Here is a 12,571-nt window from a genome sequence, read left to right as displayed (position 1 = left end):
TACTTAAAATGCCACAGATAAAGTTAATCATCCAAATCAGAGAACGCTGCTCCTTTGGATTCTAGCCTATACCACGGCGACCCTAATCTCCCCTGAAATCGACTGAACTGGTGTCTCGAGAAGTCCCCAACGAAGTCGTGGATTAACCGTTTGAGAGATGTATAAACATAGCTATTGGCTCGTGCTTTTCCATCCAAGTATTCACACGAGCTGAAGTAGATGCGGGTGTTTGTCAGGCATGTTCATCTTAATGTGATGAACAGAGCTAATTGGTTAGATCATCCTATTCACCACGATGAAGATCGGGATATATATCTTAGAGATAGATCAAACACTGATCGAAGAAGAAATAATAGTACTTTTATTAATTCATAGGACTCAGCAGGGCTCCTCCCCTCAACCTAGGAGGTTTAGAAACTCATACTGAAGTAAAATACAAAAGAAACACGAAAATAATGTGTATCCTCCAAAAGAGGTCTGAAGACAATGTGTAAAATAACTCTTAAATACTAAACAAATGACTAGTAAGGGTAAAACAATCTATTTAGTGCTAAAATCCTCGGGCGTGAAATGCTGGCTAGGGGTCCTCTTTGGGCCTTTGGATGCTGAGCTCTGCTCTTTGGGCGTTGGACGCCTGGAAGGGGGCAGAAAGCTGGCGTTGGATGCCAGTTTTGGGCCTTCTAATCCAAAGCAAAGTATGGACTATGAAATATTGATGGAAATCTCTGAAAGTTATCTTTCCATAGCCGTTGAGAGAGCTCCATCTAGACTTCTGTAGCTCCAAAAAAGCTCTTCCGAATGCAGGCAGGTCAGATTTGGACAGCATATGCAGTGCTTTCTCTATCTCCAAATTAGACTTCTGCGCTAGCTCCTTGATTTCAGCCAGAAAATATATGAAATTGCCCAAAAACACAAAAACTCATTGTAGGATCCAAAAATGTGATTTTAACACTAAAACCTATAAAAAATAAAAAATAAAACTAAATAAAAACTACTAAAAGCTATATGAAAATGATGTCAAATAGTGTATAAAATATCCGCTCATCAATCATCTGGATTCTAAGTTCCTAAAGATGCCAATCATTGTTAGCTTGAATGGAACGTGAGATGCCAAAATTATTCAGAAGCAAAAAGCTACTAGTCCCGCTGGTGCGTGGAATTAAACTTCGCACAACTGAACCAGCAAGTGCACTCGGTCATCCAAGTAATACCTGACTGAGTCAGGGTCGATCCCATGAGGATTATGATTTAAACCAAGCTATGGTTATCTTGTAGATCTTAGTCAGGCGGATAGAAAAGTTGTTTGGTTGTTTAAACGTGTAAAAAGAAAATAAATAAAACGTTACTCAATTGATGGTGAAAGCAATGATATGAATATGGTTAAGGCTTCAGAGATGCTTTATTCTTCTGGATCAATTTGGTTTTGCTGTCTCCTTCAACTGTGAATGATTTCTTCTATGGCAGGTTGTATGTGATCAACACCTTTCTTGAGAGGTCGCCAATGCTCCTCAAGATCTGAACCCCAAGGTAAGTGCAGATCTAGTCTGATTGATGGTGAAGCTCTTGCAGTCCATTCCCCTTAGTGATCCTACTCAAAATACCACAGACAAGGTTGAATCTTCCGGATCAGAGAATGTTGCGCCTTTGGTTCTAGCCTCTACCACAAAGACTTTAATCGCCCCATAACTCGGCTTAACTGGTGTCTCGGGAAGTCCCCAACGAAGTCGTAGATTAGCCGTCTAAGAGATGTATAATCAAGCTAGTGGTTCATCATTGTCCGATGAAAGACTCACTCTGAACCCATGTAGAATGAGATAACCTTATGCCAGTTCAATGCATTCATAAGGATGAAGAACGAAGATACATCTTAGAATAGAGAATCAAACACGGATTGAAGATAAAACAGTAATACTTTATTAATCCATAAAACTCAGCAGATCTCCTCCCCTCAACCTAGGAGATTAAGAAACTCATACTGATAGAAAATACAATGTGTAATTTGAAAATATGATGGAAGCTTTCAATCCCCCCTAAAAAGTGTAAAAGTTCTCAATTAACACTAATGACTAAGGATTACATAAGAAGGGTAAAATAGTCTTTTAGTGCTAAAATCCACTTCTGGGGACCACTTCGTGAGTGTTTGGGCTGAGCTTAATTGAGAATCATGTGCTAGGAGGTCTCTAGGGCATTGAACGCTGACTAGGGGATCCTTTTTGAGCGTTGGTCGCTGGTCTCTTCTCCCTTGGGCGTTGGATGCTCGAATAGGGCAGATGACCGGCGTTGAACGCTAGTTTTGGGCCTTCATTTCTGAAGCAAAGTATAAACTATTATCCATTGCTGGAAAGCTCTGGATGTTAGCTTTCCATTGCCATTGAGAACGCTCCTTTTGGACTTCTTTATCTCCAGAATAGCTCTTTCGAGTGCAAGGAGGTCAGATCTTGATAGCATCTGCAGTGCTTTCTCTGTCTCTGAATCAGACTTTTGCTCCAGCTCCTCAATTTCATCCAGAAAATACTTGAAATTTCATAAAAACACACAAACTCAAAGTAGAATCCAAAAATGTGAATTTTGCACTAAAACCTATGAAAACTTACTAAAACTTAAACGAAAAATACTAAGAACTATATGAAAATGATGACAAAAAGCGTATAAAATTTCTGCTCATCACCCGCTCATCTAATTGAAACTAAGCTTCATTAAGAACTCCGATATTTATTGTATCCTTCTCTTCTCTTTATTCCTACTTTGTTTTTGGTTACTTGGAGACAAGCAACAGTTTAAGTTTGGTATTTCGATGAGTAGATATTTTATACGCTTTTTGGCATCATTTTCATACAGTTTTCATTATATTTTGTTTTTTATTATATTTTCATAGGTTTTAGTGTAAAATTTATATTTTTGGATTCTACTTTGAGTTTGTGTATTTTATAGATTTCAGGTATTTTCTGGATGAAATTGAGAAGTTATGGATGAGAGAATATGCTCTAACTCTTCTCATGACAAATAGATCAAGGAATTGGTAAGTTTGATTGTGATTAGAGAGATTGGATTGCGAAGGAATTGGGATCCAATCAATTTTAATCCGCCATAGATCTACTCATATGATTGAGAGAGGGGTTGAGACCCATTTGATTCATGAAGGATTATGATATCTCCAATCCCTGATGAATCATTCTCTTTGATTTTCTTCACTTTAGATCTTCTGATTTCACTCTAATTCCAATTGTTCCTTTACTGTTTTGATTCCCTGCACCCATTTCCCTTACAATTCATGCAATTTAGATTTTGCAATTCTACTTTCTTGCACTCTAAGATTCAGTTATTTCCATTTCTTGCAATTTAAGTTTCTGTCATTTTACTTTCTAGTTCTTTAAGTTTCAGTCATTTAAGTTTCTTGCCATTTAAGTTTCTGTCAATTTACACTCAGTAGTTGGATTTCTTGCAACTTGCTTTCTGATTTATCAAATCTCACTCAAATCACCCACTGTCAGCTTGACTAAATTCATCATCTAACTAAAACTGCTTGATCCATCAATCCCTGTGGGGTCGACCTCACTCCGGTGAGTTTTACTAATTGATGCGACCTGGTACACTTGACAGTTAGTTTGTGTGGAATAGATTTTCCCTCATCAAATTTTTGGCGCCGTTGCCGGGGATTGATATAGATAGACAATGATTAAGTAGGTGATAATCTAGATTAAGCATTTTTCTTTATTTTTGCTAAGCACACTAACTGTTTGAGATTTTGTTTCTTCTAACCTTAACTTCACTCTAGCAATAGAGTGCTCAGTTTGTGTTTTTGGTTTGTTTTGTGTTGTATGTCAGGAGGAAGAAGAGGTGCATCCACCTCCTTTGATTCTACACTAGAGCAAACTTTCTTGAGATTGAGAAGAGAAGCAAGAGGGAAGTGATTCCAAGTCATCTTAGCCTAGTTTTACTAGTCTTTTTCTTTGTTTTTATTAGGTTTTATGCACTTTCTTGCATTGAAAGTAAGTAATTTGGAGTGGAATTGCATGTTTTGTTAAATCAACCAACCACCCTTTAATTGATACAAAATCATAAGGTTTAAGCTAAAATTAATTGAATTATGAATGAACTTTAAACCTTGTGAATTTGGTGATACTTTGATTGGTTGTTTTGCTTTCTTGTAGGTAAAGAAAAGAAAAAAAATAAGAAAAGCGTGGCCTAAGTGATGCGGGGAAAACTTGTCTCTCAACAAGTCTTCCTTCGGCAAGTGTACCGAAGTTGTCGTCAAGTAAAAACTCACAATAGAGTGAGGTCAAATCCCACAGGGATTGATTGATCAAGCAACTTTAATTAGAAGAATGTTCTAGTTGAGCGAATCCAGAAATTGGGTTGAGAGTTGCAGAAAATAAAATAGCGGGAATGTAAATAACAGAAAAGTAAATGCTAGAATTAAAGGACTGGAAGTAAATGACTGAAAATAAATTGCAGAATTATAAATGGGAATGGGGGATTTGCTCATAAAAGTAAATCGCAGAAATTAAAGAGAATGGGTAAGATTAGAGATGGGGAGTTCATTGGGCTTAGGAGATGTTGCAATTCTCCGGATCGAGTTCATTTTCATCTCTTCCTCAATCAATGCACTCATTGATCTCCTTGGCAATCTTAAGTGATTGAATTGCAATTCCTTGCAATTCAATCTCTTAAATCTTGATCAATAGCCAATTCCTTAGTCAATTGCTCATTAGAAGAGATGAAGTATGGTCACTGATTATACCACATGCATTTCCCAAACCAAGTATTGAGAGGGTTACAGTCACATACCCATCCAAACCCAATTTGGTCCAGCATGAGAAAGCATTTCTAGCTTGATCTCTTCATTCCTCTTCCAAGGTTCAAAAGAGATCCAAGTTTGAATAGCTTCTCTTCCAAGATAACTACTCAATTGGATGAAGATCGAAAGCTTTCAAGTAAAATCAAGAGGAAAGATAGAAGAAGAACAATGAAAATTAGTATTGATCCATCAAATTACAACAGAGCTCCCTAACCCAATGAAAGGGGTTTAGTTGTTCATAGCTCTTGAAAATGAAAACAAAGATGGAGAATACATCCTCAAACTAGAAATTGCAAAGAAAGTAAAATACAGATAGTGGTTCTTCAGCCTCCAGAACTCGTTTACAATTCAAAGCTACTCCTATATATACTACTCTTCTCAGCTTCTAGTTCACTCTTCATGTCTTGGGCCTTTGGATCTTGAGTTTGAAGCAGTTCCTTTCTTTATTTGGGCTTGGCTTTACTTGCAGAGAGAAAGTGCGGAGTGGGCAGAGACTTAAGCTCAGGGCGTAGGAGTGTTAATCATTTAGTGAAAGTCCAAGTTCGGGAACGTTAGTGACACTTAACATTGTCACTAACGTTCCAATGCACCCCTTTTGCCTCACGTTAAAACCCACGTTAACTAGGTTAACGTGGCTTTTAACGTTGCCTTGTCAACCTTCGAGAATGTTAGTGACACTCAACATTGTCACTAACGTTCCAGTGTGCCCCTTCTTGCTTCACATTAAAGCTCACGTTAACTAGGTTAACGTGGCTTCTAACGTGGCCTTTGCCATCCTTCGAGAACGTTAGTGACATTCAACATTGTCACCAACGTTCCAATGTGCCCTTAGGTCTTCACGTTGGAGTCCACGTTAACTAGGTTAATGTGGCTTCTAACGTGGCCATCTTTTAGCCATCCCAACGTTAGTGACAATGTTGAGTGTCACTAATGTTGGCTCATCCTTCATTTCTCATCGTTAGCTTCCATGTTAACCAAGTTAACATGACTCTTGGGGGTTGTGTGGTTGCTTCAACGATAGTGACAATGTTGAGTGTCACTAACGTTGTCGACAACTCTTCATCTTCTACGTTAGTTCCCACGTTAACCAAGTTAACGTGGGAGTTAACGTGGTACTTTGCACCATAGGCCAACGTTAGTGACAATGTTGAGTGTCACTAACGTTGGCTTCTCTTCCCCCGTTTAACGTTAGAGCCCACGTTAACTAGGTTAACGTGGCTTCTAACGTGGCCACCTATGAGTAATTGCCAACGTTAGTGACAATGTTGAGTGTCACTAACGTTGGCTCAACTTCTCTTCTCCACGTTAGAGTTCACGTTAACTTGGTTAACGTGACTCTCTAACGTGGGCATTGATGGCTTTTTTTGAGAGTGTTATTGGCAATCACTTTTCTCATTAATCTTGCAAGTTACCTCCCCTTTTCTTGCTTCTTTTTGGTCCTGAAATCAAGCAACAAAGTGCATCAAAGCTCTAGTCCAAGTCATGAGTAATGCAACATAATATTTGTCACTAAACTTATGCAAAATCCTCATGAAATCATGTAAAATGCACAATGTATGCTTGGGTCAAGGCATAAGTGAATATTTACCCAAAACTAGCTTATTTCCTAAAGAAATGCATGAAACTAACCTAAAAACAGTAAAGAAAAGGTCAGTGAAACTGGCCAAGATGCCCTGCCATCACAACACCAAACTTAAAGCTTGCTTGTCCCTAAGCAAGTACTGGAACAAGAAAATGATGAATGGAATATCCAGAGGAATGAGTCATTCTTGTGGAAGTCATATTACTGATTTTATGGTGGTTTCATGCATAGCAACATAGGTTCATTCCATTACTGGCTTTCAGACCTTTATCATGTTCCTAAACACTTACTTTGTTTATATCTCATGAGACTTTTATTCATTGATCCTTTTATTGTTATTTCAAGGCTTATTTGTGTTATTTAGGCTAAGTGCTCTGTAAGGGGGCAACTCTTTAAGATAAGCTTTCAGCCAACACTCCCGAACCAGTTGGTTCAAGGTGCTAGGTGTTGAAGCACCCCTAAGGACTTACTCCCTCAAGTCTCTCCCCCATACATACACACTACAGGCATTTAGTTTATTTATTTTCTTTTCTTGAGACCTTGGTGTCCAGCACCTCTTTGGGTTACTAAGTGTTCTGTAGTGAAGCTTACTCTTGATAGTGGACTTTCAGCTGATAATCCCGAGTTATTTAACCCAAGTTACCAAGTGATAAGTCACCCCTAAGAGCTTATTCATCCAAGTAGATCCCTCACACAGGAGCACCACATACACTTGCCTCAAGCTTAAAACCATTGATGCCTAGCCTTATTGCTTACTCTTTTTCTTTTGTTTTTCACTTCCATTGTTCTTTCCCTTTTCTTTTCTTAGGATCTTGTTATTATCCTAGTCTCATGGGTATATCCAAAGTAAAGTATTTAGGATAGATAGTTGTCCTCCTAACCTTGTGGTTGAACCAACTTAGCTAACTTATGACTACCCCAAAGATTCATGAATGCACTTCAACAATATGAACTCTACTCTGGTCTTTTAAGAACATAAACATTCTCTTCTTCATTTGATAAAAAGGGACAAGCTTACAAGAAAGGGAAGTAATGATGCAGTGACATAAAGACCAGTGCACATAGACTCTCTTCAATACCAAAAACTAAAAATAACATGATTTGAAAAAGGTTTAAACATAACATGGAAGCAAGTTCTATTTCATACAAGATCTTCCTTATTTAAAACACAGAGAAAGATGGAACAAAGAAGGAACTCCACCACCTTTTATTGTTGTGGGTGTCCACGCTCTTTTCCTTGCTTGTCCTCCTCGTTTCCTCTTGCATTTCCTCGCATTCGTGCCAATCTTGCTTGCTTCCAATCCTCAAGTGCCTTCCTCACTGACTCATGACTCTCTTCCACCCTTTGTCTTTCCTTTCGTGCTAATTCATCCTTCATTTCATCATACTTGGCTATTCCTGGATGCAATATTGGCAGCTGTCCCACTAAGTTGCCGAGCCTGGCTTGAGTATTTATCTGATGTCCTGTTTGACTCATGTAAATTCCTTCTGCGAATGCCCTTTGCTCGTCCAATAGTTTTGCCTGTTCTATTTGTCTTCGATGCATCTCATGTATGTGTGCCCCTTGATGTGCTTGGATGTTGATTAGCCTCTGAGTGGATTCTTGTTGCTCGTTTTGCCTTTGTTCCATCCTGTTGAATGCTTCTCCCCATTGTTGTCCATGGCTTAGTTGCTGTTCCATCATCTGCCTTTGCCACTCATCTTGCTGCCCCATCATCTGTAGTTGAAGCTCTTTCTGTGCTCCTTGGCTTTCCAAATATTGTCTAGATAAGCCATCAATGGCTTCCTGTAATTGGTGCATGTCCAAGGTCTGTGGTGCTTGTCCCTCTAAGACTTGTCCCTCTAAGACTTGTCCTTCAACTACTAGAGGGGCTGTCCTCTTTCTTTGCTTCCGTTGAGGCAGGGGGAGTGCTGCAGCATTCATCCTTCGGACCGTTATTGGAATGCCTTCCTTTATCCAAACGGGGTCCTCATCTTCAAAGACCACCCTAGCTTTCTTGCATATTCGGTAAATAGTGCTGGGGTACCCTAATGTTCCTCTTGAGTCGCTTTTCTCTGCCATCTTTCTAATTCCTTGAGCTATGATCTCATGAACTTTGATTTCTCCTCCCTTGAGTATACAATGCAACATTGTTGCTCTCTCGAGATTCACCTCCGAGTTGTTTGCAGCTGGGAGAATAGACATCCTCACTAGCTCGAACCACCCCTTAGCTTTAGGAGTGAGATCTGTTCTCTTAATGAACTTTGGTTTATTTCCTGCACCCCTTTCCCAGTCAGCTCCTGGTATACACAGGTCTAGTAAAAGCTGGTCATAATTGGGGTTGTTGTCCAATCTTGAGTGGTAACTTTCTTCTTCAAATGGTATAGACCGTAGCTTCAATGCCCTCATTACACTCATGGGACCAAAATCCACCATTGTTCCTCTCACAAAGCTTGTATATGACTCATCTTTCTTATCATACCTGACTGCATTTGCATAAAATTCTCTTATGAGATTTGCATTCACCTTAGTGACCGGGTCAGTGAGGAGCTCCCATCTTCTCCTTTCTACCTTCTCTGTGATTTCGGGGCATTCAGTCTTCTTAACTTGAAATCCCAGCTCATAAATGATTTCCTTATCAACCATCCACCTGTATTGCAATACATGATGCAAGCTTCTAAATCTCTTCTCATCATATGGGTGTTCTTCCATGGGTTCCTTCCCCTCCCTTCTCTTAGAACTTAAAGATGCCATGAATGATGATTTAATATGTGAAGGTGGCAAGGTTGTGGAGACTTTTGGTTGTTTAGGGTTTTATGGCAATGAGGAGAGTGAGGGGAGGAATGTTTATAATTGGATAGGGGGTATATTGTACCGAAATAAAGAGTGGTGAAGGTGTGTGATGACAATGAAGGGTAGTATGGACAAGGGTTGTTTATATAGAGAAGTTGTGAGAGAATGGAGGGTGTAGATTGATGAAGTGGTCACTTGATGGACGGTTGGGGTTATGCATGGCTAGAAGACAAGGATCATCACTTTATGATGGGGATTGCTTGGTCTTCTAGGGGTCCCTTTTTTTTCAATGTTGCATGGCAACATTTTCCAACGTATTCCCTCTTTAGAACAAGTGTGTAACCCCTCTTCTTTAAGTGGCAAAATTTCCCCCATTTAAGTGTCCAATCAATCCCTTTTTATGCTTTTTTTCCTTTCCTATAAAGATTTGAAATAAGGGAATTAATATATAAGAAAATTAAAACTTTACGGCTAGAATAAAATGAAAGAAAGGATTTTATTGTTTGTTTATGAATTTCAACTAACTAACTAACTATTGTTTGTTCCTTATATGCATTTTGGTGGCACCATGGGGTGACACCAAACTTAGTTTGAAGCACTGTGATGAAAGTTTTGTGTTCAAAGCTCCCAAGACTAGCATGCAACTTGGTTTGCTTTGAACACCAAACTTGTTCCTCACTATATTCTGCATAAGAAGATTTTCACCAATTGTTTGTTAAGTTTGGATTGAAGCTCATAAAGATTGACTTATTCATTATCATCTGAAAGCATATAAAACATGGGTTGCCTCCTATGAAGCGCTTCTTTAGCATCACTAGCTTGACATTTTTCTTTCATCACGGTGGTTGGTAGTGCTTGAAGTCCTCCCCTCTTGCTGTGGACTTGTATCCATTGGTTGGATCAATAATCTCCACATGTTCCAGGGAAAGAACTCTGTTGATAGTGAAGACCTTGGGTAATTGAGATGGCACAGTAGGGAGATTAGGGGGAATATCTGGGAAGTAGGCTGAGACAACTCTATCCCCTGGAGAGAAGTCTTCCGTAGGGATCTTCTTGTTCCTCCATCTCCTTGGTACCTTCTTCATTGTTTCTTTTGAGGTTGCCTTCCCCTTGGTGACCTCTTTTCTCCAAGGAGTTGTGATGCTGTCTTCACCTGCCTCTAGAGGTTTGGGTTCCTCCAACTTTTCCTTGAGCTGTGGCAATTGCTATTTTCCTTGTATGTCAGTTAAGGGGGTCTCAGAATGAACTGGCTGTGCTTCAGTGCTTGTTTCCTCCTTCAGTGTCTCATTGTCATTTGTGCTTAGTTCCTTGTCCTCTTGAGCTGTTTCTTGTGAGAGTTTGAAAACATTGAAGCTGATTCGTTCATCATGGATTCTCAATATTAGCTCCCATTTCTCAACATCGATAAGTGCTCTGGCCGTAGCTAGAAATGGTCTTCCCAATATGATTGGGTGAGTGTGACTTTCTTCCATGTCCAGAATGACAAAGTCTGTTGGGAGAAAGTACTTCCCAACCTTTAGCAACACATTTTCCACCACTCTTATTGCTTGCTTTTGAGTTTTGTCAGCCAGTCTGATAATGACATCTGTAGGCATTATCTCATTGATCTGCAGCCTCTTCACCAGGGATAAGGGCAGTAAGTTGATGCTGGCCCCTAAATCGCATAGTGCTCTGTCGAACATGTTTTCACCTATGGCACAAGGGATATGAAAACTTCCTGGGTCTCTTCTTTTTGTAGGCAACTCAGGTTGAATAAGGGCACTACATTCCTTGTTCATCACTATAGTCTGCCCTCCCTTGAGTGAACTTTTCCTGGGAAGAAGTTCCTTCATATACTTGATGAATGCAGGCATTTGTTGAATTGCCTTGATGAATGGTATGTTCACATGCAGAGATGCAAACAAGTCTAGGAACCTTGAGTATATTCTTTTTCCCACAGCACCATTGAGCAGTTGATGGAATGGTGCATAGAGCTTCAGCAGCTCTTGTTGTGAGGTTTCTGGTTCTTTGTGATCTCTATCCTCCTCCTTTGTTGAGTTGTCTTCAGGTTGTTTGCACATTTTGCCTTGCTTGTCTTCAATCTATTGATCACTTGTAGTGACCATTTTGCAATCTTCCCATCTTACTTTCTTTGCTTCTCCCTTGGGGTTTTTCTCAGTGTCACTTGGGAAGCTATCAGTAGGTTTGGGAATCTTCTCAGCTAAATATCCCACCTCAAATTCCATCTTCCTAATGGTTTCTCCCTGATTCTTAATATTGGCTCGCACCTCCTCTTTGAACACCTTATTTTCTTGAATCTCTTGGCATATTCCTTCAAGTAAGGCTTCAATCTTAGAGAGCCTGTCATCAATTGATGAGTGGTTCGGAGCAGATGTGCTGTTTTGGTTTTGATAAGTATGTGGAGAAGTGTTGTTGTGGGGGTGTTGAGATGTCCTCTGGGTGAATTGTTGGTGAGCTGCATTGTTGTTGGAGTTGTAACGTCTCTGGTCTTGGTTTTGATCTTGCTCACTTTCCCACCCAAAGTTTGGATGATTTCTCCATCCAGGGTTGTAAGTCTTGGAGTATGGATCATAGTTTTTCCTTGGTGAATTCCCAATGTAGTTGGCTTGCTCCTGACTCCCTTCTGCTTCTTGGTTTACTCCTTCTTGTGTTGTTAATGAAGTGGAGATTGCTGCTACTTGGTTCATCTCCATCTTCTTGGTGAGGTCAGCCAGCTGCTGGGTAATGAGCTTGTTTTGGGCCAACAGAGCATCTACTTTGTTTAGCTCCATCACTCCTCTTGTGTTCCCTCTTTCGGAAGCATAGAAGTAGTCATTTTCTGCTACTGTTTCAATAACATCTATGGCTTCCTCAATGGTCTTCTTCTTGTTCAAGGACCCTCCAGATGAATGGTCTACTGCTTTCTTTGACTCATAAGAGAGCCCTTCATAGAAAATGTGCAGCTGCACCCATTCGTTGAACATGTCGGGTGGACACCTCCTTGTTAAGTCTTTGAACCTCTCCCATGCTTCATACAGAGTCTCACCATCTTGTTGCCTGAAAGTTTGAACCTCAGCTCTCAGCCTATTGATTCGTTGAGGAGGGTAGAATCTTGCTAAGAATTTGTTCACCACGTCCTCCCAAGTTGTCAAGCTCTCCCTTGGAAAGGATTCCAGCCACTTGGGTGCCTTGTCTCTGAGTGAGAAGGGAAATAAGAGCAATCTATAGGCGTCAGGATGAACACCATTAGATTTCACTGTGTCACATATTCTCAGGAAGGTGGTCAAATGTTAGTTGGGATCTTCTTGAACACCTCCTCCAAATGAACAGTTGTTCTGAACAACGGTGATGAGCTGTGGTTTAAGTTCAAAGTTGTTGGCATGGATTGTTGGCTTTTGGATGCTACTTCCACAATTGCCTGGGTTTGGATTAATGTAAG

The 12,571-nt window shown here is 40.0% G+C and overlaps 1 non-coding gene across 1 annotated transcript; it reads left to right on the top strand.

Moving 5' to 3' along the window:
• The first annotated feature begins 12,114 nt into the window (after nucleotides 1-12,114).
• Nucleotides 12,115-12,218, top strand: LOC148567515 (small nucleolar RNA R71). The gene has a single exon (XR_015883046.1). It is a non-coding gene; the product is annotated as a small nucleolar RNA R71 (small nucleolar RNA).
• Nucleotides 12,219-12,571: the final 353 nt, after the last annotated feature.

This window comes from Arachis ipaensis, chromosome B4 (genome assembly GCF_059453495.1).
Source record: "Arachis ipaensis isolate K30076 ecotype BB chromosome B4, ASM5945349v1, whole genome shotgun sequence".
Taxonomy (NCBI): Eukaryota; Viridiplantae; Streptophyta; class Magnoliopsida; order Fabales; family Fabaceae; genus Arachis; species Arachis ipaensis.
Note: the sequence above shows the minus strand (reverse complement) of the source record. Positions and strands in the feature narration are given on the sequence as shown.